General features: G+C 43.1%; 1 protein-coding gene across 1 annotated transcript in view; it reads right to left on the reverse strand.

Moving 5' to 3' along the window:
- The window catches only part of lhfpl2a (LHFPL tetraspan subfamily member 2a), a 30,086-nt gene extending 19,128 nt beyond the window's left edge, over positions 1 to 10,958 (reverse strand). Inside the window, exon 1 of the mRNA XM_085793131.1 lies at positions 10,852 to 10,958. The gene's annotated coding sequence lies outside the window, so the exon portion shown is untranslated. The remainder of the gene's footprint in view (positions 1 to 10,851) is intronic.
- Between the last annotated feature and the right edge of the window lie 11,363 nt (positions 10,959 to 22,321).

Here is a 22,321-nt window from a genome sequence, read left to right on the forward strand (position 1 = left end):
TTCCTGTCTTACATTATTGGACAAACTGATGAATCCAGGTGTGTCTGACAGTTGTTGTGACTACTGAGGTCAGAGTCAGACACACCTGGATTCATCAGAGTGGGCTCGGCATAAAGCCTGGTGTCAGAGCAGCTAAATAGCTAAATATTTGTCTACAACCTGTTCAAATAACTAGAAAGACTAAAGCCTCATGATTGACACATTTTAGAGCTGATGTATGGTAGAAAAAAGACAACAGAAAACAACAGCAACAACAATGTAAATCAAATCAAACTGTGGATTATTGAACTGTTCCACCCTTAATGAACATTAAAGTGAACTCATGTCATCCTCCCAAACTGAACACATTCTCTGGTTTCTTCAGGATTCAGTCAGGATGCTGCTTGAACTGGCAGCGGCAGCAAAAAATACATATCGAGACGATATCGAGAATCGATCAATATGGGAAAAACATATCGTGATAACGTTTTTTGCCATATCGCCCAGCCCTAGTTGGTCACAATGGCGCCGAATTCGTCCGAACAAAATTGTAAACAGCTGGTATTTAGACGAATTAACGACACACTGCTGATTTAAACGGCTACTTTCTCACCTAAACATGTTTGAAATGTGGATAAAGTGATATATTAGAGGTAAAATGAAATCAGCTTCTGACTGCTGATTTCGGCTGGGGTAGGAGGCAGGCTAACACTACCTATGCACTTCCAGCATTTGAGCTAAGCTAATTACGGGCGATACGGCTCTATCTCCCTTGTTACTGCACGCACAGTCGAAAGGATGGTGTCTATCTGCTGGTCATTGACTCGGGAGTGAGGCAAGACACGAAAAAAAAATGTTGGCCTATCACTTTAACATCCAAAAAGAGTAGAAATAGATGAACTTCATTACAACAAAGACAAGGGACAAAATGACCCAAATCACGACATTTGCATAAATCAAATTAATAAATAGTTTCGAAATCACAACATGGAAGGCTTATTTTTTATCAAATTGTGATTTATATAGGCTACATGGATAAAAAAAGATGCTCTATTTCTAACCTTTGGGCAAATGTGCAATGGAGCATGTAAAAATATTAAATATTAGTGTAGAAAGACAAACAGAAAAAAATGTTTATAGAAAAATGAATAGCCAGACCAAGGTTTCGTCATCTGCTGCAAATAAAAAGCCACTTGCAGCATCTGTTGACCACACCCCTGAACTTTACTGTTGTTTCACATATTTCTTCTGCAGGATAAGCACAAGTTTATATCCAAACATCTTTTCAAATTAACAAAACTGACAATACCATGTCCTGCTGAAGTTATTTTGTGCATTTAAAATGAAGTTACTGTACACATGCACTCCTATTGTGCATCTGCTTGTACTCTGTTTTATCTTAAATAAACACACATGGACACTTTAAAGTGAACGTAGAGGAAACACAGATTAACCTCACATTCCCTACACTTATGTTATTATTTAGTCTGTCTGTACATTAAGTTTATTTAATGTTAACACACAGAGAGAGCTCATCTGGTCGCTGCCCAACACATGAATCACAACACACACAGATCCTGTTACAGCCCATAGCTCAGTCAACAACAACACCAGATAGCTGCCTAGTTAACTGGCTGATGGAGCAGATGGTTCACCGACTGTCTGACTAATGGATAACCTTTGTGGCTGATGGGAAGCCAAGTGTCCCGGCAGATTGCTTACAGCAGCACTGGGTGCGTTCAGCCAACACTGCAGTCAGCTACAGCGTTTGTCTCACTCGCGTTCGCTCACAAATGACTTCCATATGAAGACGGAAAAAGGGGCCGACTCAAAACAGGCGGAGCAGCCGATAGGTCAGCCAGCCAGCCAGCCAGCCAGCCAGGCACTTGAACGCAGCGTGGAGAGCCAGAGGAAGAGGCCTTCCTTATCAGTTTGAATGGAAGTATGAGGCCATAACAGTTCAAAAATAGATCCTTTCAGACACAGAGAAACATATTCCAGACCTAATAAAACTTCTCCTTTGACCCATTTTCTTACAAACGCTGGTGACTCATCGTCTTCCCGTTGCAGTGAATTGGATGAGAACATGTTAATAGACAAGTTTAAAGGCTCATTTAAACGTCTGGAATATGACAGAAATGCCGTTTTTAAGACAAAATAACCAAATTTTCCTTAAACGCTCAGCAAAAAGTTGTTATTCCTATCAAACCTTTCTCTCTCAGCAGTTTACAGCCGTTAAATATGAGAGAAGAAAAGATGAGAATAAGTCCATTTCTAGCTGACTTGTTGAAATCGACATGTTAATATTTGCAGCAGACAAACACACACATTCCTCGTCCTCCTGCTCCAGTGGTTTTAGGTTTATCAAAGCCTAAAAGAAAAGACACCACCCTCCGAAAAACCACATGTACACAACTTGACAAAATCCTGCCACACCTGCCGCAGTTCAGGTGAACAGACTGATCAGAGTCTGCAGGGATAAAACGATATGCATGACAAACAAGACAATAATATTACACATTATAAAAAAAATCAAGGTGTTTTTATCACAAAGGAGCCATGTATTGCCAGTGTATTGCTCTGATGAAGGTCGTCTGAGACCGAAAGCTTAGCCTTTAATAAAGTAAATTGCATAGATCCAAGTGTGCAGAGATTTTTCCCTTTAGTTTGATCACAAAGGAGCCATAAAATCAACCATAAAGTATCTTAAATGGATATAAAACCCATCAGAAGCCCAACGTGTGTGTGACGGTGGTGGACAGTCTGAGGAGATAACAACCAGAAACTATCCCTCATGTTCTCGGCTCTATCAGAAGCCGACCTCTCGTTCTCACGTATCATGTTTCCCATTCTGGACAGATGCAGATCCAGGTCCGACACAGACCGGCTACATATCCTCTTACAGACTAATGGAAAGTTGGCCGGAGCTGCCGAGCCGAGGCCGAGGCCGAAGATGCTGCGAGGAGATTTTTTTTTTTCTTTTCTCTCTCTCCTGGCAGCCACAGGAGCCCCCGACACAGCCCAGACCCCCACATCAAAGGGAGGATCAGAGACGACAGAGGAGGAGAGAGAAGATCCGCAGCAGCACATCCGCACACATGTGTGTACGCAACCAGACGCACGCCACGGCGGGCGGCGTCCTCATCAGTCATACAGATTGTAGGTGGAGGCCGCCGCCGCTGCTCGTTCATCTCTTCCTGTCACACTCTGATCAATAGGAGCTTGTGTAGATCTGAAGACGGAGGATGAGTGTGAAGCAGAGCAGGTCGACAGCTGATAACAGTCGGATAACAAACAGCTCAAACAAAGGAGGAAGAGGAGCCTGTTTTCAATAACAACAAACACTCAGAGATATTTTCACCTAAAGGCCCTGAACCCGGAGTGAAGTCTGATCCTGTTTCCACCACATTGAGACTCACACTACAGGGATGATGTGTTGTTGTATAGGCCAGTCCAGATGTTGACATCAGCCTCGTTATCTCAAGAAAAAGCAAATGGGAAAATATCTTGTTCAACAGGATAATCAGGATAATAATAGCAACACGATATTTGTGATTTTTGAAGCCAAATTAAAGGAATAGTTCACCAAAAAATGAAATTCAGTCATTAGTGACTCACCCTCATGATGATGAATACTCCAGAGTAGTTTTTTATTCCTTATTCTTAGTTTTTTAGTGCATCTGGAGACCCAGGAGGCCGGTTCGTAGTCCAATGACCGCGCGTGCATTGTGTCCGGCACAAACAGGTCCATAAAACTACACTAAAACCTTGAAATATTCCTCCACCCCGCTCGTCCTTAGTCCAGAGTTTACCCGAAACCAGAAACAGGACTGTTTAGGCTGTAAAAATATCCTAAATCTAAAACTCTGGACTATATCCCTTCAGGACACTTGGATTGCAGTAGACGAGCATTGTGGAGGAATATTAAATGGGGTTGTTTTATGGACGTTTTTGTGTCGCGCCCTATTTTTCTCATACAAAGTTTTCGTTGGACTACGAACCGGCCTCCCGGGTCTCCAGATGCACTTTGAGGAATAAAAAACTACTCTGAACTGAAGTATTTATCAGCATGCGGGTGAGTCAATAATGACTGAATTTCATTTTTTGGTGAACTATTCCTTTAATTCCCAGACGTAAAAAGCTAATGTTAGACTTTAAACCAACTACAACACAGTCACATGACTTCAGTGTCATCACCACTAAACTTCAACTTGTACTTTTGAATTAGCTCGACCTCTTCTGCAAAAACTCTAACAGTTTGCAAAAGCACAAGCATAAAGACAACAAGGCTGTGAAGACAGATTGGTTTTTATGTTCGTCTCCATCCACAACAACCTCCTTAGTTTCATTTATACACTTGTTGGCACCCAGCCTTTTTAAGAGATGTAAAGCTTTAAGAAATCAGGACTGAGGTTCATTAACTACGACTGCTGAAACAAGAAGCATTTGTCCGTCATTAAACATTTGAAAAACATCCCTTTAGGATACGTCTTTTAAACAAATAAAGAATGTGTGTCTCATCGTTTACAGGATTCAGATAAAACTGAAGCGATGACACACAGTGAGGAAGAGGAAGCACACAATCAGCATCTATAAAAGAGAACAGAGCCCTGTTCGAGTTAATACTCTTTATCTTGTAAAGGTTTTTCTATCCGTGCACCTGTGACCTGGACCCAGGGCTCAGGTGTGCCAAAGTCCTACTTTGATTATTAGGGAATCAGGAAGGAACTGATTTTAGGCGACGGTTTATTTTGGCTCGTGTCGACACATGATTCCCGGACGTGCCTCAGATATCTCAATGAGGTTTTTTATCTCCACGTGTTTTCAATCCGAGCTGCGTAGGCCTGCGCGGGCTGTATCCCTCCAAGCGTCCATCCACTTCGAGGAGGAGAGGGCGACATATGGACAGAGATGCGATAGAGTTTTCCAGTTGGGGGGGAAAATGACGATGACAGCAGCTGGCCATGTGGTGCAATCAGATGCAGATTACTAGATAAACACTGTCAGTATCCAGACGAGGAGAAGATCTGATACCTGATGGAAGCACATGGACGTAGTGCCATCGCCCCTTTCCCATTTTTATCTCTTCAAATATGTCAGGCATCTCAGAGAAGCACATAATCCGAGCAAGTCTAAAAGCAGATCTGCAGTGACAAATGGGATGCTGAGGGAGGGGGGGGGGGGGGTGGGACTTCACTTTGCCTCTCTCTTCGTGCAATCAGAGAAGCCTGAATGCCACAGAGGGAGCAGCTCCGACCATCTGGCCACTTCAAGGCCACGGGTTTGATGTGTGTACGGCACATCAACGGCACATGGAGACAGATGTTTAACATGGGGGAAAGGGCCCGGCCTGCACCGACTGAGTAAGGGAGCACCATATATTTTCTGGGTTCAGGGTGCGTGTTGCTTGAAATGTTTCTATTCCTGCGGCGATAACAAAATCTGAGTTTCCCTATACAAACTGCTGACAAGCTCCAAAAAATCTTATTCATATATATCTGACACCGATCCATTCATTAAATACGACAGCTGAGGTCAAGAGACGGATAAATTTCTCCCGGTGAGGTCACGCCACATCATTTTTATCCATTACGCTCCTGTCGACAGAGGAGCTGCAGTTCACCACGTCTTTGGGAGCGAGGGAGCGAGGGAGAGAAGGAGTGTTATCTCTCTCTCTGCCGCATATTGGCTAATTTATGAACTTTGCGGGGGAGTAGCGCTGCTGGAGCGTAAACACACGGATGTGTTGGAAGGTGAGGAAATCCCAACACTGAGCTCCGGGTGGAAGTGAGACGGGAGCGTGGGAAAGGGAGACGGAGGGGAGGAGGAAGGGATAAAAATGTTGTAGAGGCCTCGGCGTGGAACTGATCCCAGAGCTGGTGGTCAGCGGGGAGCACACCTGCAAGAGGTGCGGGAGCTAACATGTCGGCCGCGAAATGCAACGCAACGAGGACTTACAGTACAACACCTCTGACTGAACTGAACTGTGGAGAAAAAGAAAGAAAACAGTCCCACCGATCCCTGGGGTCTTTTTTCTTTTAGTCTAAATACATAATAAAAACACAGCATAGCAGTGTACACATGCACACATGTGGACCTGGGCGCACCAAACATGCACACCTCTATTTGATCTCAGTGTGAGCGGTCAACTGTTTCCCCCCCCTCCACCACCACCACCACCACCACCACTGGAAACATCTGTTTATACGATCTGCGTGTCAGTCTGGTTTGAGTGGTGAGGTGGTGGAGGCCGAGTCTCTGCTGCTGCAGCCAGCGGGGACACACGGCCTGGTTCTTCAGCTGCGGAGGTCAACAATCCCTCGTCTTTCTGCTGTTGACCATAACACTCCTCGCACGGCGGGATCACACCACCGGGGGTTAAGAGGGTGATGGAAAACAAAGACCATCTGACATATCACAGCCCCGGCTTCAAAGTGGGTGGCCAACTGGACCGGCACAGACAGACAGACAGACAGAGGTGGGGGTTCACCGGATAGCCATCTTGTGAAAAGGCCGCTGTGTGTGCTGTGTGTGTGTGTGACTCCATCTGTATGGCATCTCGGAGCTGTTAGATATCAGCGCTGTGCTGTTGTTTGGGCCGAGGATTAAAGAGCAGCAACACAGCAGCAGAGATAAGATCCATCACAATACGAGGATAACAACAGAGCAACGGCCTCCACTGTTTGTTTGTTGTGTGGACACGGAAAAAAACAATAAAAACCAAACCAAACCCGCTGTTGCACGAACCTGCAAACACAACACCAGCGGCCAAAACAGTTCATCATGTCTTTCATCACAGAAACAAGTTGTTTGGGAACTGACTCTGTGAGGTCTGAGCGTCCCTGAACGCATCGGCAGGACACTTTTCAAAACAGTGCATGCTGTATATTAGAGATAGATGGAAAACAAAACGATGTGTATGTGACGTTAAAGGGACAGTTCAACATTTTGGCAAATTGGCCCATTGCCATAATCCCTATAGTCATAGCAGTAGGTTTGTTACCTTTAATTGTCGGTGCAAGCTATTTTTAGAATGGCGGAGCAGAGCCGTGAGCTGCTCAGAGCTACGCTACGGAGGCTAATGGGATTTCTTGGTTTCTCTCATCAAACTTATCAATTACACAATCCAACAACTCCAAAATGCTTTCGTGGACAAGTTGTGACCTGCACATTCACCAGGCTATGAGATAATAACGGAACATTACGAGACAGAGTTGTTTTCTAAGTAAATTCCTACAAAACCGCTGATGCACGTTCCCGTCGGGGGCAGTTTTTCGGCAAGGAGTCTCTGCATTTGCCTCGAAAACTCGTAACGTTCTGTATTATCTCATAGCGTGGTGAATGTGCAGGTCACGTTTTGTCCACAAGAGTGTTTTGGAGTTGTTGGATTGTGTATTTGATGAGTTTGATGAGGGAAACCAAGAAATCCCATTAACCTCCATTCTAAAAACAGCTTGCACCGACAATTAAAGGTAACAAACCTACTCCTAAAACTATAGGGATTATGGCAATGGGCCAATTTGCCAAAATGTTGAACTATTCCTTTAAGCTCCAGACTGGTGCAAAAACAAAAATCCAACTAGACACACAACAGTCATGCTGGACTGGAGAATGTGGATCAGGAAACAGGACGATGTGTGGGTGGAGCTGAAATCGATATCAGCCAACACGTGTTGCTGCCCTGTAATCAGGTAACATGACGCAGAGAGAAAGTGAAAAAAAAACTAGGACGAATATTGAGTTAATCGTCTGATAGCTGCAGACAGAGACGGCACAAAGAGGATCCTCCTGATCTGGACCAGTAGCTGCTCAGTGTCAAAGAGATTTATGACCCAGACTCCCTCGTTGTTTGCTCCATAAAACATGCAGCAATGAAAAATGTCAACCTCAAAATATTCAGTTCATGCATTCATTATACTTGAAAAACATTGATTAATTGCACCTGATCATAAAAAAGGGTCTTTTGATTGGTTCATTGATTGATTAAGTACGTTTTAAGAGTTCAGGTTCTGGTCAGTCCGCTGTCAGAGAAGTGTTTTTTCTTCAATTAATCAACGTTAAGTGCTAAAAAAAAAAAAAAAAAAAAAGAAAAAAAGATGAAATATCACTTTAAGAAATTAGGGGCTACATTCTTCACACCTATTTCCTCTGACCGCTGATGGAGCAGTGGGGGCTCAGGAGCCCTGAGGAGCCCCCCAGCACTTCTGCTCCATTTCCCAGCGCTGCAGAGTTTTGGGGGCCCTGAGGCCTAACACTGTCTCCATTATGCCTAACTATTTCCAGCCCCACCTTAGCCCTGCAAACTGCCCCGGGGGTCCATAAAGGCAAAGTGAGGGTGATGGGAGGGAGGAGTGGGGGGGTGGGGAGTGTGGGGGGTGGGAGATCGCAGGAGAAAAAGTCCTTCCACCTCAAAAATCTCCATGCTCCTGTTTCCTATAGGCCAGACTCAGGAAACCAGTCGCTCCAATGATCGAATCTGAGCCGAGCTGAGTGGATGGTATTTGGCCTTATCCTAGATTAGATAGATAGATAGATAGATAGATAGATAGATAGATAGATAGATAGATAGATAGATAGATAGATAGATAGATAGATAGATAGATAGATAGATAGATAGATAGATAGATAGATAGATAGATAGATAGATAGATAGATAGATAGATAGATAGATTTGTCCTTAACAAGGAAAATTGTTTTCACCATTACGTACAGACAATACATACATAGGGACATAAATAGGGACATATCCTTCTCCTTCTTCTCCTTCTTCCCCTTATTCCTCTTCCTCTTCTCCTTCTCCTTCTTCCTCTTCCTCTCCTTCTTCGGGGTCTGCAGCCATTGTTCTCACCGTGTTTTGTGCTTGTGGATGAGTGCAGTTTAATCCCAACTTCCCTGTGGCGCTGACCTGCTGCTCCCAACCGAGTTTCCCACTATAACACAAAACAAACCCCCTTCTCCTCCCCCTCTTCATCCTCTCCTCCTATTCCTGCAAGCTGAGACCTCTCTAGCTGCTTTATCCAATCGCCCCTGGGGGGGAGTTTTTTTTTTTTTTTTTTTTGGGTGGGGGGTGCAGAGCCATGCTAGGGCTGTTGTGGGCACTCGGAGCTTAACCTGATACTCTGCTCAAAATCAAAAGTAAGCACCGACCGAGGAACGTTGGCACCACACACCACTCTCTCTCCCTCTTTCTCTTGAGTTTCGGATAATAAAAGCATCAAGTGATTCCATCCTCGCTCCTCGCTCCTCACTCCTCGCTCCTCGCTCCGGCTCTTGGCAAAACACGTTAACGGCATGTGTAGGAGGGCGAGGAGACGAGGGACGGAGACAAACGAGGGGAGAAAGAGAGAGAGAGAGGAGAGGAGAGGTGGGAAGCTGAGAAATGAAGAAGAAGACGAAGAAGCGTGTTGCTATTGTCAGGCTGGTTTCTGGAGGGGGTGGGGGGGTAAAGTGAGACGTGTAAGTGCTTTCACTTGCGGACAAAGAGACGAGTGTTGGAGAGTCTCACAAAAACCCACAACACTGCAGATATGGACACCAGAGCGGACACAATGGGACAAATCTGTCCGAATTAGAGGCGACACAGCGGGGTGTGTGTGGGAGCTGTCACGTCTCATATGAGCAGAGACGTCCTCAGATAACAGACACACACAAAGGAACATTAATCAGCTCTTTATCCAACTTCCTCATTAAAAAATAAAAGCGTTTACAAAAAAAAAGAAAGGAAAACAGAAACCCACTCACAATGGAGGACAACGGAGGTCAAAACAAAAGTATGAGATAACAGGAAGTTGACATGAAGTCTCCCTATTTCAGGAGCAAAATGACAAACGATGACTCTGTTTATTATCTTAGAGGGGGTTTTCCACTTTGAAATGACCTTCACAGGTGGTCTCCGCTCAGTGTCTCCCTCTCCATTGTTTTCCTCCATATTGGAAAAACATGCCCCCCCCCCCCCCCCCAACTTCCTACTTCACCCAGATAAATATACAGAACTGATTTTAAAGAGTCGGCGTGACAGATAATGAAAATACAACACGATGATGAGGAGGCGAATAAAAGGTAACCCTTCAATTTACAGGCCGCTAATCACTTGATAATGTCAAGAAATGACCAAGAAATGACAATTAATTGCGTCATAATGTCTAGAAATAGAAACAAAGGTCAATTGCAAGAAAATATTCAAAGCATGAAAAGTATGTGTAATCTTTTGCCTTTATGAAAAACATGACATTACTATGAAATTGGCCGTTATTTCTAGGCTATTTCTTGCCATTACTATGCAATTAATTGTAATTTCTTGCCTATTTCTTGACATTATCACGTAATTAGCGACCTGTAAATTAAACTATTCAACCCAGAACTGACCAATACTTGGGCAACACGTTCCTCTCTTTGATATGTGTACGGATCGGGGCCGGAGGTTCAAGTACAAACCCCACAACTGTAGCTACATGTGTGAACTTGTGAAATGAGCACAAAGTCAAAACACAAAACACAGACACCTGACAACCATATAAACCAAAAGCTGTTTCCAGCTCCGCAACTAGATGTAGGAAGAAATTGCTCATAACAAGAAGCTGATTGATAACAGTCAGACACCGCACCTGGCTGGAACAATGGGCGCCATGGGAACAGCTTGTGTTTCCATTAGTAACAGGCAGGTGCCAGGAACCCCAATAATATCATAGCAAGAAAAGCAGGAAACCGTGTTTTGTGTTTGTTTCTGTTCTGTTCTGTTTTGTTTTGTGTCTGCACAACTCCAAAGAGAGAGACACACACACATCTCCTGGGGGAAAAGCTTTGTGCTGGACCAGAAGAGATGACATCAGAGGACAAATACACAAAATGTTACGCCGAAGTGACAGCACCAACCTCTTGTGCGGTGGAATCTCTTGGCGAACGCAGCGGCGAATTATCTCCGGTTGTATCCAGATGGAGAGAAAGAAGAGTGTCTCCTCCTCCTCGCTCCTCCTCCTCCACAAACCTGCAGCGACAGTAGCAGAAACAAGGCGGAGATGATGATGATGAGTCCAAATCACAAAACCATACCATGTCTCCAGAGGAGCAGCAGCAGTTCAAGTCAGGAGTTCAAGTCAGCGTTTGGCTGCCCGACAAAAATGAGCATCGTTCTCGTTGGTATTTTCCGTCTAAACCTGAGACGGAGCAGCGACGTGCACCTGGAGAAACTTTTAAACTGTTTCACATGTCCATAAAAAAAAAGAAAAGAAAAAAAGAGAGAGAGAGTAGGGGGAAAAAGACAGACGCTGATGTCTGCATCCCTCATTTGACATGATGTGGGTCCCTGTGGCAAGGTTGCATAATGTTTTAGCGCACAACAAAACACATTGTATGCGTGTTATGTAATCCAAACCGAGCTGCTAAGTGGGATAAGTCATAAGCTCGGTGTGAAAAGTGCAAGTTTCCCACGTCTTCATTTAACTCTGAGGACACAGAGCTGAGCTGCTGATGTCAAAATAAAAGTCTGACTGTTAACTCGCTGATTTATACAAAACACAACACACGCTCAATTTCAAAGTCTCATATTGACACAACAATGAAGTGAAAGTGCAACATGAGTCATCGTCGTCTCCTCAACAGCTCTGGTTGAGCCAGACGCCTCGAATCTTGTGACTCAGCTCTGAGATTTAAGACTAATTTATATAATGTTGGCTTGTCTAAGCTTAAACTGTGCATGTTTTATGCATATTTAATGAGATACTTATGGAGTTTGAAAATGAAATTTTGATTGAAGCCCTTGCACAAATCAGTATGTGAGTAAATGTTGTTAACAATCCAGAGGTTTGGATTCCAGATGTTCACAGAACAAATAAATAAATAAAATACTTTTACTGTTTCAAATGGGTTTTGTTGTTTTCATAATAGAAAGGGATTATTAAATTATACTAAAATGAACAATATACTCATACTTTATATAGAAAATACACATATATGGCTGTATGAGGACTGACTTTGGGATCCCAACTTTATCCAAATTGAACAAGTGATAATAAAAAAATAAACACAGGAGAAAAGATTAAGTTAACTAGTACTAAATCACCACAGTATCAATATAGTACGAGGCAAGACAACAAGAACTAATCAATAGTTAAACTCAATAGGAGCATTGACTGACACTCATCAAACCTCCTCCTGCCGTCTTCATGCTATACGTCAGGATGTGATAATTAACTAATGGCTGACTCTCAGATTAGTTAACTGTCGGATCAATAACCTGACAATCAATAGGCGCCACATTAACAGGATTGGAGAAGTTTTGGAGGAAACAGTAAAGACGACACGAAGCAGCAGCAGCAGCAGCAGCAGCAGCAGCAGCAGCAGCAGCAGCACAGTGGGATTAATGGAGCAGAGTAGATGGAGGTTTGGAGTTTATCTCCACAGGAAGCTGAAGGCGGAGCTCGGTGTTAGATATATGACTGACATGTGACGGACGATGCACTAAATCTATCATTGGGTGATCACTACAGTGGCCTCAGGGACACACACACACACACACACACATGTAAGGATGAACTTCACAAGCCGTTTCCATTTCAGTTCCGGCTCCAACTTTGCTAAAATAAACAGATTAGCTGAGCTGCGAGGTCGACAAATCCCTTATCAAATCTTTCATTCACAACCCTGTCTTACATGGTCTGTTGTTATTGCTCCTCTTTGTGACTCTGAAGGCAACTGTAAAAAAAAAAAGAAAGAAAAAAAAAAGGTGGATTCAATGCTGGATTCATTTTGATGACGATGGTGCATGTGTGTGAAGCCGTTATTCCAACATGATGTGTAAGGTTTTTTTTTCCCACGCAGCTTCTCACACGTTACGGTTTTAATCTACATGACGTGAACGCAGCACAGCACTTTCAACATCTGCTTTATAAATCACTTATCCTGCAGTTTATTTTAAGCAAATCAGAAACCATAAGGAAGACATTTAAATTCTCTATTTTCTGGTTTCATGATGGGGGTTTTTTCACACTATTACACTTCATCAAAGTCAAAAACACAACTGTGAGATGCCTGCAGGACTACTGACAACATAAATCCTATCAAATCCAAATATTTTCCATTAAAGTCATTGTTTTGTGGTGTTTTTGATACCTTGAGAATCTCACTTTATGACCTGCAGCAGTGCAACAATGACTATTATACATCCTGCATGAGGAAGAATCAGCTGTTTGTTAAGCTGATATTTGCATATTGATTAACTCAGCCACTTCAGAGTCAGAGTTAAAACTACTTTTTTTTTTTTTTTTTACTGGACATTATCAGCTTTTTATCTATTACGTCTTTCTTTTACAGCTTCACTGACCATTATCTTGGGTGGGTGAGCACGATTATTGTTAATAAGTTAACACACATTTACACAAGTTCCTAAAAGATAAATAAAGTTATCTGAATGTTGAAGGTTGAATGATAATTTATGGCTGCATTGTTTGTATTTCGGCTTCTACACTTCCCCCAACTGCAGTAGCTAATTGCCATTTTGTCTCACAGGAAGAAGAAAAAATGAGTCAGGACAGAGTTAATAAATGAGGAGGGTTGAACATGTGGACTCTACTTCAGCACAGTAAAACCTCCACCTCCTCCTGAAGCAAAACACAAAAAACATCCATCTATCCATCCTTCCTACACAAACAAAAACGACCAAACAACTGAAACCCGCTCAGTCCAAACTCTTACATCACTCTGAACCTGATCTGGCCTACGGCAGCAGGTGTGGACAAAAAGGGGGAGCCTGGAGGTCTGTGTTTGTTTTTACGTGACGTGAAAGTCTGATAAGGAAATTGAACATAATCAAATAAGGTACAATCAACACTGGCATCGAGTTTATGAACAGTGGGAAAACAAGCAGCATTTTGCCACAAAAACTCGAGTATAATCTTGAACTAATACAATTCCCAGAGCAGCTTTACTGCTTCCATATGCTAATAAACAACATACCACCCATACAGCAGCAGGCCTCTGAATCAAGGCACCTTCACTGAATTACATTTTCACACTAAAAAATAAACCAAGATTGCTGCTTATTAATACTAAACCCGCAGATTTTGGCAGTCTAATTAAGTATACAGACTATAGGCATCTCACCTGCCTTTTTTTCCCCATTAGATAAGGACAGGAGTTTGTTTTAAAAGGTCCCTTGTTGTAAATTATCTACTGCTTTATTTAAAATATTGATCCATAAGGAGATATTTGTGGTTTTAAGAACGAAAAAACATGTTTTGTCCTCACTTAAACCCTTCGGCAGTGTAAATTCTGTTTGAGCAATTTCCAATTACAGAAGTGGGTCCACAACTTGCCACAGCTGAGGGGGATTTCCCTCAAGCATCACAATCCAGCTACTATTCTGGCACCTTAAAGCGATGCCAATGAGGGGGGGAAAAAAGCCCCTAACATGCATTAAAGTTGGGAATACCTCTTAGTTAGGGCCAGTGTTGGATGCTGGTGTTTGAAGCTCAGCTGTTGAACCTCTCCACAGCTGGGGGCAGGCTATTATGAGGGGATATTGAGGAGGGGGGAGATGCCTGTTGGTACATTCACTGCTGCCAGGCCCCACCACAAAAGGGTCTTTCTTATAGTATTTAAGGGCTTTGAGAACAGGGGCGCTGGATGGAGGGGAAGTGTGTGGGTTGGGGTTGTTAACATTGAAAGGAGTAGGAACTACGCTTATGTGCTTTCCTGCCCAGAGTCAAGACGAAGAAGATCAATAAACACTTACTGTATATCCAACGCTACAGCCAAAAATGGGGAGCGTGCCTATGTTCCCACAGCCCTATGTTCCCTCAGCCCTTTGTTCCCTCAGCCCTTTGTTCCCTCAGCCCTGTGTTCCCTCAGCCCTATGTTCCCACAGCCCTATGTTCCCTCATTTCTAAGGTTTTTTTTTTCTTTCCAAAATTAGGCCTTATGTTCCCACATTTCCTTTATGATCAATTTGCATCAGATTTTATCCCCATTTCTCCCAATTTGGTAGTCAATTACACCCAACCTATTAACCAGTAGCAGTTGACTACAGATGTAATGTAGCTTTTAGTTAAATCTGGGAACATATAGGGCGCTGGGAACATAGGGCTGACCCCTTCCAACACCGCTACTCCAACATAGGGAGTGACGAACCCTTATACCAAAATTAAACCCACCTCCATGAGTTAGTGCAATTTAGACAACAAACTTCTACAGTAGTACAAATAGCGTTAGTAGTAGTAAATGAAGCATTAAAAAGTTTGTACAGTAAGTACACCAGGAATTCTGGACATTACTGGTTGGGTAATTTAAGATAGAGCTGCTTGGTAACATTAGCGCCATTCGGTTAATAGCGGTAACTCGACCAAAGGGCGCAAAGGACCCTAGGTTGAAATTACTCTGAATCATCCCTTAAATATAAAAATGACTTGACTTAGAGTTTCATTTTGAGAAAAATCTTAGAAATAAGAAAAATCTTAGAAATGAGGCAACATAAACCTGAGGGAACATAGGGCTGTGGGAACATAGGGCTGTGGGAACATAGGGCTGACCCCCCAAAGATGCTAGCTTAGCTTAGCATGAAGACCAGATACAAACAGGGGAGCGCAGTTAGCCTAGCATACTGTTAAACCTCATTGACATGTTGTAGCTTTTTTTGTTTCATATATTCATATAACAAATGTCAAAATATTAAATTGTGATTTCACATGAGATTATATGTTTATTATTATTTATTAGGCTATAGGCAACAAGTTTTAATACTTAAAGGAACAGTTTGAACGTTTCTGTTTCTACTAGCCTGTTTAGCCCTCATTAGCTTTAACAGCATACTTACCAGCAAGAGCTTGAGCTATGGTAGTGTTAAACACATGAGGTACAAAAGGTTATAGCTAATATAATATAATATAATATACATCCTTTAAAGGAGAGATAACGTTAGGCCTACGTCTTTGCTCTGTGCTATCTGGTCAGCTTGCTAATAGGCCTATAAGTGGAAGAAAATAAGATAAGAGGTGATAAGAACAGAGGAAAAACAACAGGGTTAATTATTTCCACCTCTGGAAGCAGCTATTGATGAGTAAAAAAAAAAAGTTTGATGTGCTGAACTCACAACACTTCTAGCCTAATTGTATTAGTTACAAATTGGCTGATGGGTCCAGACATGGAAAAAAAAAAAATCAATTAATAGACAGTCAATCAAAAGTAAATGAATCTGGAGAAACAATATAAAGTTCAAATCATATAAACTTACATATTGAGCTGTTTCCCTCTACCTCTGGCCTTCATAACCAGCTCCTGGCTGCAGCTTCATGTTTAACAGAGACATTATGAGGAGGAGAAGCAAAAAAAAAAAAACTAGAGGCTACTTGAAACTACTTTTAAGTGTTTTTGTGGCTGCACATGCAGAGGCCAAGGCTGGCAAGGCTGCTTAACCCAAATCAAAGGTTGCATCTATCAAAGGCTGTGAAACATCAAGCGGTGATATTGTATCTGGCAGCAAAGAAATAGAAGAAGAAGATGAATCAGAAGCATCTCCATGTGTTTTGTGTTCATTTCTCCAACGCTCTCTCCATCCTCCTCCTTACTCTTGTGAGCGGTAATGAGAGGCATGTGAGGCTGAACAAAAAGCACTCTCGTTAAAACAACCAGCTCAGGAGCCACGTACGGCCCTCAGGCGAACATCCACAGCACAGGTGCTATAACCGACGGAGGCAGGCGGGCGCTGGCGGTTTCCTTACACGGCTCATCATCATCACTGCACTGCACTGCTGCGCCGTGTTGTTCATAGACCAAATATTTAAAGAGCGCTGGAGCCGCTGCAAAGAAAGAGAGACGGTGGAAAGTGCACCTCACCTGTCTGATGTAAAAGGTCAAATACAACATGTTTATCTAAAGTACGGTGAGCAGTAAAAACTGGATTTACAGTTGTTAACCATGTGGGAACATCTGTTTCTGGAGCGCACAGAAACACAATACACTTTGTCAGTGTAAATTGGGTTATATAAAAGCCCCCCCCCCACACACACACACACACACACACACACACACACACACACACACTCTCTAATCTTAAGGCTGGGACTGAATGGCCATTACAGCTGCTGTCTATTCTACAATACAAAACAGACTTGACCAACAATGACTTCATCATTGCACTCAGCAGCCTGTGTGTGTGTGTGTGTGTGTGTGTGTGTGTGTGTGTGTGTGTGTGTGTGTGTGTGTGTGTGTGTGTGTGTGTGTTTAGTCTGTGTCACTGGAACATTTTTACAGGACTAGCAAACTGTTGCTGCATCAGCACCACAGAAACCGCTCAGTGGCAGCACAGTGGATTCAGTATCATACAACAGAGCTAATATTTTTCACTACTGTTCAGCTCGGCGGCTCGTACAGTACGACGAGATCTCCACTTTGTCACGTGAAATGTCAGGAATGCACAACAACAACAACAACAACAACAATAGAGAGCAAAACATGAAAAGGATAAATAAAAGCAATTATTGTTGTTGAGAATAATAAGCGCTGTCTGTTCCCGCTCAGCTGGGCAGCTGGATTACATTCACCACACATTATATTTAGGAGCCAGCGTTGAGACAGAGGGGCTTTGAAAGCCCTGCCAGGAGCTCTTCAAAGAGAAGAGGAAAAACCGTCGGGTTTCTGGTGCCTGTGCAGCTTCCGCTTCGGCCTGCCGACTGAAACAATGCATCGACCGACCAAGACAGTGTGTGTCCGGCAGACTGTTCACTGAGCCCAACATCCTTTAGCTGCCAGATGTCAGATTTACCACTGAAACCTTTAGAAACAATGCAGCAATAACTTTAAATAGAAGTAAACCAAAGCAGATTCCTCATCTCTGGCTGCAAACATTCAATTTCTGACACCTGCAAAGACGACAACAAGCTAATTATGCAAATGTAGATTCTATGAGATGTTTACAAATGCTGTCACCCAGCACTTATTTGTGAAAATATGTCCTAAATATCACTATGATGGGGTTTTCTGTGGCTCTACAGCAAGATGGACCTGATGGTACCTACAGTACTGGTAAAGTTAAACAACATCAAAGTCAGTTCAACTTATGTATGAAAGGAAGGAAATTAGTCATAAGGAGTCATGAGGTGGATGAGAAAATGAACACAATCCAGGAAACGGTGCCAACGACGGAGCAGCAGGAGAAGTTGATGTGGCTAATCAAGAAACTTTAAACAGGATGTGAGACGAAATCTGAGCGACTTTTTAAAAAATGATGTCAAGAAAACTATGAAAGAAGAGCTTGCTGAGGGTTTTAGAGCCAAAAACATGAGCATCGTGGAGGCCCAAGCCCAGATGACAGACCTGGAATCAGACAGCTTGAGATAAATATTAACTTGATGGATTCATACCGAACATACGGTTGAAGCTAAAGCGAAGTGATCCTGGCATCCTCACCAGCTGATGATCCATGCAGGAGACATAAATAAATAAGTATTGCTCTGTCTGAGTACTTTAAATCAAAACGACAGATGATTCCTACGTAATCCTGTTTGGCTGTTTGGCTCACACACTTTAAACAGTTTCCAGTTTTAACGTTAGAAGAGAAAAGGCTTTGATGATGAGGACTAACTGATGTTTTTGGCAAACCTAATGGGAACGTTGGCCGGGCCGGGGGGGTTACTGGAGTGTGTAAACTTTCCAGGCTGGACGTTAAAAGCCTACACACAATAAAGAATGAATGTGCTGGACGTTTTTCCTTAAAAAAAAACAAAAAAAAAACACACAAACTGATTTGATTGGTTAATGATGCGCTGCTTGGCTGAGGAAGTCACATGCGGTTACAACTGTAGGTGTTAAACTCCATTAACGTCCGTCCGTTATGGCAGAGGATTCAAACACAGACACAGAGAAATAGCCTATAACGTTTTTTTTTTTACCCCGGCACATGAAAATCGATCCCGTGTGACTTTATCCTGCTTTTTTGGATGATGTCACACTCCATCTTCTCAGTTTGCTCTTAATTCCTCCGACACAGACACACACACCCTGTTTCTCCTCCCACATAAAAACACTTAACACCGCAGCACAAGCAGGACCATTAAAAAGGAACTGGGGCTGTAAAGTAAAAACACAAGGTGTGTTTTACTCCCTCAGGCTGACGCTGATTACACACTCTGCACTAATGCAAAGATTATCCACACTCTATCCAATTTCCTCTTTTGTGTGTGTGTGCCTGCAATGTGCATGCATGTGTACATGTATGTGTGTGTCTGTGCCTGTAAACCACCGACCGCACACAGGATGACATCACCTTGCAGTGATTAGTCTGTTAGCTCAATGTGAAACACAACAGATGGCTGCAGAGGGTCGCTCTTCATGATCCTTATTAAAGGGATAGTTCACCCAAAATTCAAATTGCACTATCTACTCACCCTCATGTCGACTAAGGGCTGGGAGAAGTTTCAGAGTCCTCCGTGGCTTCTCTGAGTTACAGTACAGGGGGTCTCGTCCATATAACGGTTGCAAATGGATACCACTTTTCTTCGTAACAAAAAGACACACCAAAAATCATCCAAATACCTCCATGCTGCTCGTATGTAATGTCTGTCTCTATTGAAGCCCCGAAATGCTAAATTGTTCCGAAAAAAATTAAATAAGTCTGTATTTCAAGCTTGTTTGTAGTGGAAGCTCCTCTTCCTGGTTCGTCCAATTTGGAGGGACCAGGGTCCGTCCTCTTCCTGGTCCGTACAATTTCGCATTTCGGGGCTTCAATACAAGACGGACATTACATACGAGCAGCATGGAGGTATTTGGATGTTTTTTGGTGTGTCTTTTTGTTACGAAGACAGTTGGTATCCATTTGCAACCGTCATATGGACATGCACTGCTACGCCGAGACCCCCTGTAACTCAGAGAAGCCACGGAGGACTCTGAAACTTCTCCCAGCCCTTAGTCCACATGAGGGGGAGGAGATAATGAGTGCAATTTGAATTTTGGGTGAACTATCCCTTTAAGAATAAAAAGGGAAAAAAAAAAAAAAACACATACTGAGTCAGGATTAAAATAATAACGACCTTTAACTGACTTTTAGCTGGTGTGTGTGCTGCTCTGTTTGATGGGAGGTGGTGAAGTCATCACTGTGCTCTCTCTCTATGATAAAAGACAGGTGTATTAAAAGCTCTCTAATGTGGACAGGAGGGTTGTTTCTCTGGACTGGACGCAGGCCAAGTCTCCTCCAGACGTGATGACAGACGTTAACGGGCCACACACACAATCATCCTCCCTGTATTAGGCGCTCATGTTCAAATTCAAATGGCATGGTCGTGTCGTAGTAGAGAACAGGGAGGCGTCTTCGTCGTCTCTCTCTCCTCTCTGAACCTGTCGTGATGGGAGATTCCCATTCAGCGTCACAGGCCGTTGGCTCGCAGGAATCTGATAATGGTTGTGCAAGTTAACGGGCGCATAACGGCTTCTTTAAACGGGCGCACAACCACCGGTGAGGAGCCGATAAGATCGTCTAAGTGTTTACATAATCTGGTTTAAGTGTGCGCCTGCTATTAAACTGTCTGAACTGAGCAATGTCAACAGTCAGAGTCAGGTGTTTTCAGCGTTACACACTTACAAGCTGACCACTTTCTATGGGAAAGTGTGTTTAGTGCCCCTTCAGAGCAGAACAGAGCATAAATGTTAAGTTTTACTCTTCATGCTCTTACTTTAATGACTGGTTAATGTTTAACAGTCTGATGAACCCATGGATTTGCGTCACAGTGCCAATATTAATTCAAGTGCATTGTAATTCAACCAGAACGTTACAGTTAAATGTTTTTTCTATAAGTAACAATATCTCAGTCGTGGTGGACGTATTAACCTTGTATAGGCTACAACTCTACAAAGTCAAAGCTGTGAGTTTTAATTTGGGAAGAGGGAGGAGAGACAAGGGAAGGGACCAAACTAAAAGACACAGTCACACATTTAAAGTTATAAAATGACATCAGACATGCTTGAAAAGGTTTTCCCATGTCTATTAATGGTTTAGGAAAAGCTTCATACTCCCTAATAAAGACAGGACGTCATGTCCAGATTTGTCTCATTAGCCTCGGTAACTCCATGCAGTCAGCAGTCGGCTTACTTCATCATGTTCAACTTCTAAATTAAGTGTTTTAATCAACTAGGAAAGTATATCTGAGTTTTGAGGGCAGCTAAAAACTTAATTAGATTGTTTTTAATGACGCTACCATTCAAATCTAAACACATCAAATGACCAAGTGTGCGATTCACACTGGATTTTTGTTTTGTATCAGTGTGGGGAAATCTCAATGTGGAGAAACTTCAACTTCGCAAAAGTGCAAAGAGAAAAACAAAAACTGTTTCCAAATCCACTTCAGTACGGAGATTATCTTCTTATATTTCTTCAGTTATCTGTGTTGACTGCAGCTCTCCTGGGTAAAGTGACAGATGAAGGTCAGAGGAGGGGGAGAAGAGGGGGAGGAGGAGGAGGAGGAGCCGTGAGCTGGTGGAGATGGTAGGGGAGAAACCGGGGGTGGGGGGGGGGGGAGTCATCTCCAGACTTCTGCCCCTGGGAGATGGATCACAGATGTCTGACCCAGGGCGGCTTCACTTAATTGTGAAACAAAAAGCTTCACCTTTTCTCTTTTCTTTTCTTCCTCTCTGTCTGAAGTTGTCTGCTCTTTGCTCTCCTTCCCTCTTTTCATCTCTCTCTTTCTCTCTGAAACTTGTTTTCCTTCATGTCTGTTTCCTGTCTCCCTCCACTATTATTACCGCTCTCCATGATTCACTTTTCTCGTGCCTGTGTTTACTCTCCCTCTCCCTCTCCCTCTCTCCACGCGGTGAGTGACGGCGTAATCCCTGCTGTTTTCAGATGGCAAATACCACTTAGCTGTGGAGGGCCGCCCCCAAATGACAACAGCAAACAAAGAAATGCCTCATTCCCTGCATTCTTTTTTTCTTTTTTTCTTACTCCTTCTCTTCTCCAAAGCAAGTATGCAGCACGTTTAACAAAAGGATTTGGGACGAGTCAAAGCAAAGGTCAATAAGAAGAAGAGGGGGAGGAGATGGAGCGGGAGGAAAAAAATATATGAAACAGTAGCTCTTCAGTTTTGCATGAAAATATAAACAGTCTGATTGCGGGAGGAGAAGCTTCACAACCGCAGTGAACTGTTGCTGCAAAGATGCTTCCTCAGAACAAACAAACTCACTTCAGACAGCGAGTTAGACGAGAGAGAGCTGAATGTCTTTGAGCTGAACCTGAAACTGTGTCTGTGTTTACTTTTAGCGGAGCCACATCAGTGCTGCTGATCAGACCTGAGATCAGCTCCAAACAGGATGCATCTGTTGACAGGGCTGTGGGTTTTAAGGAAAACCAACCTGGTAAACGCCGGAT

This window comes from Trachurus japonicus, chromosome 12 (assembly GCF_045865225.1).
Source record: "Trachurus japonicus isolate A0001 chromosome 12, Traja_1.0".
Taxonomy (NCBI): Eukaryota; Metazoa; Chordata; class Actinopteri; order Carangiformes; family Carangidae; genus Trachurus; species Trachurus japonicus.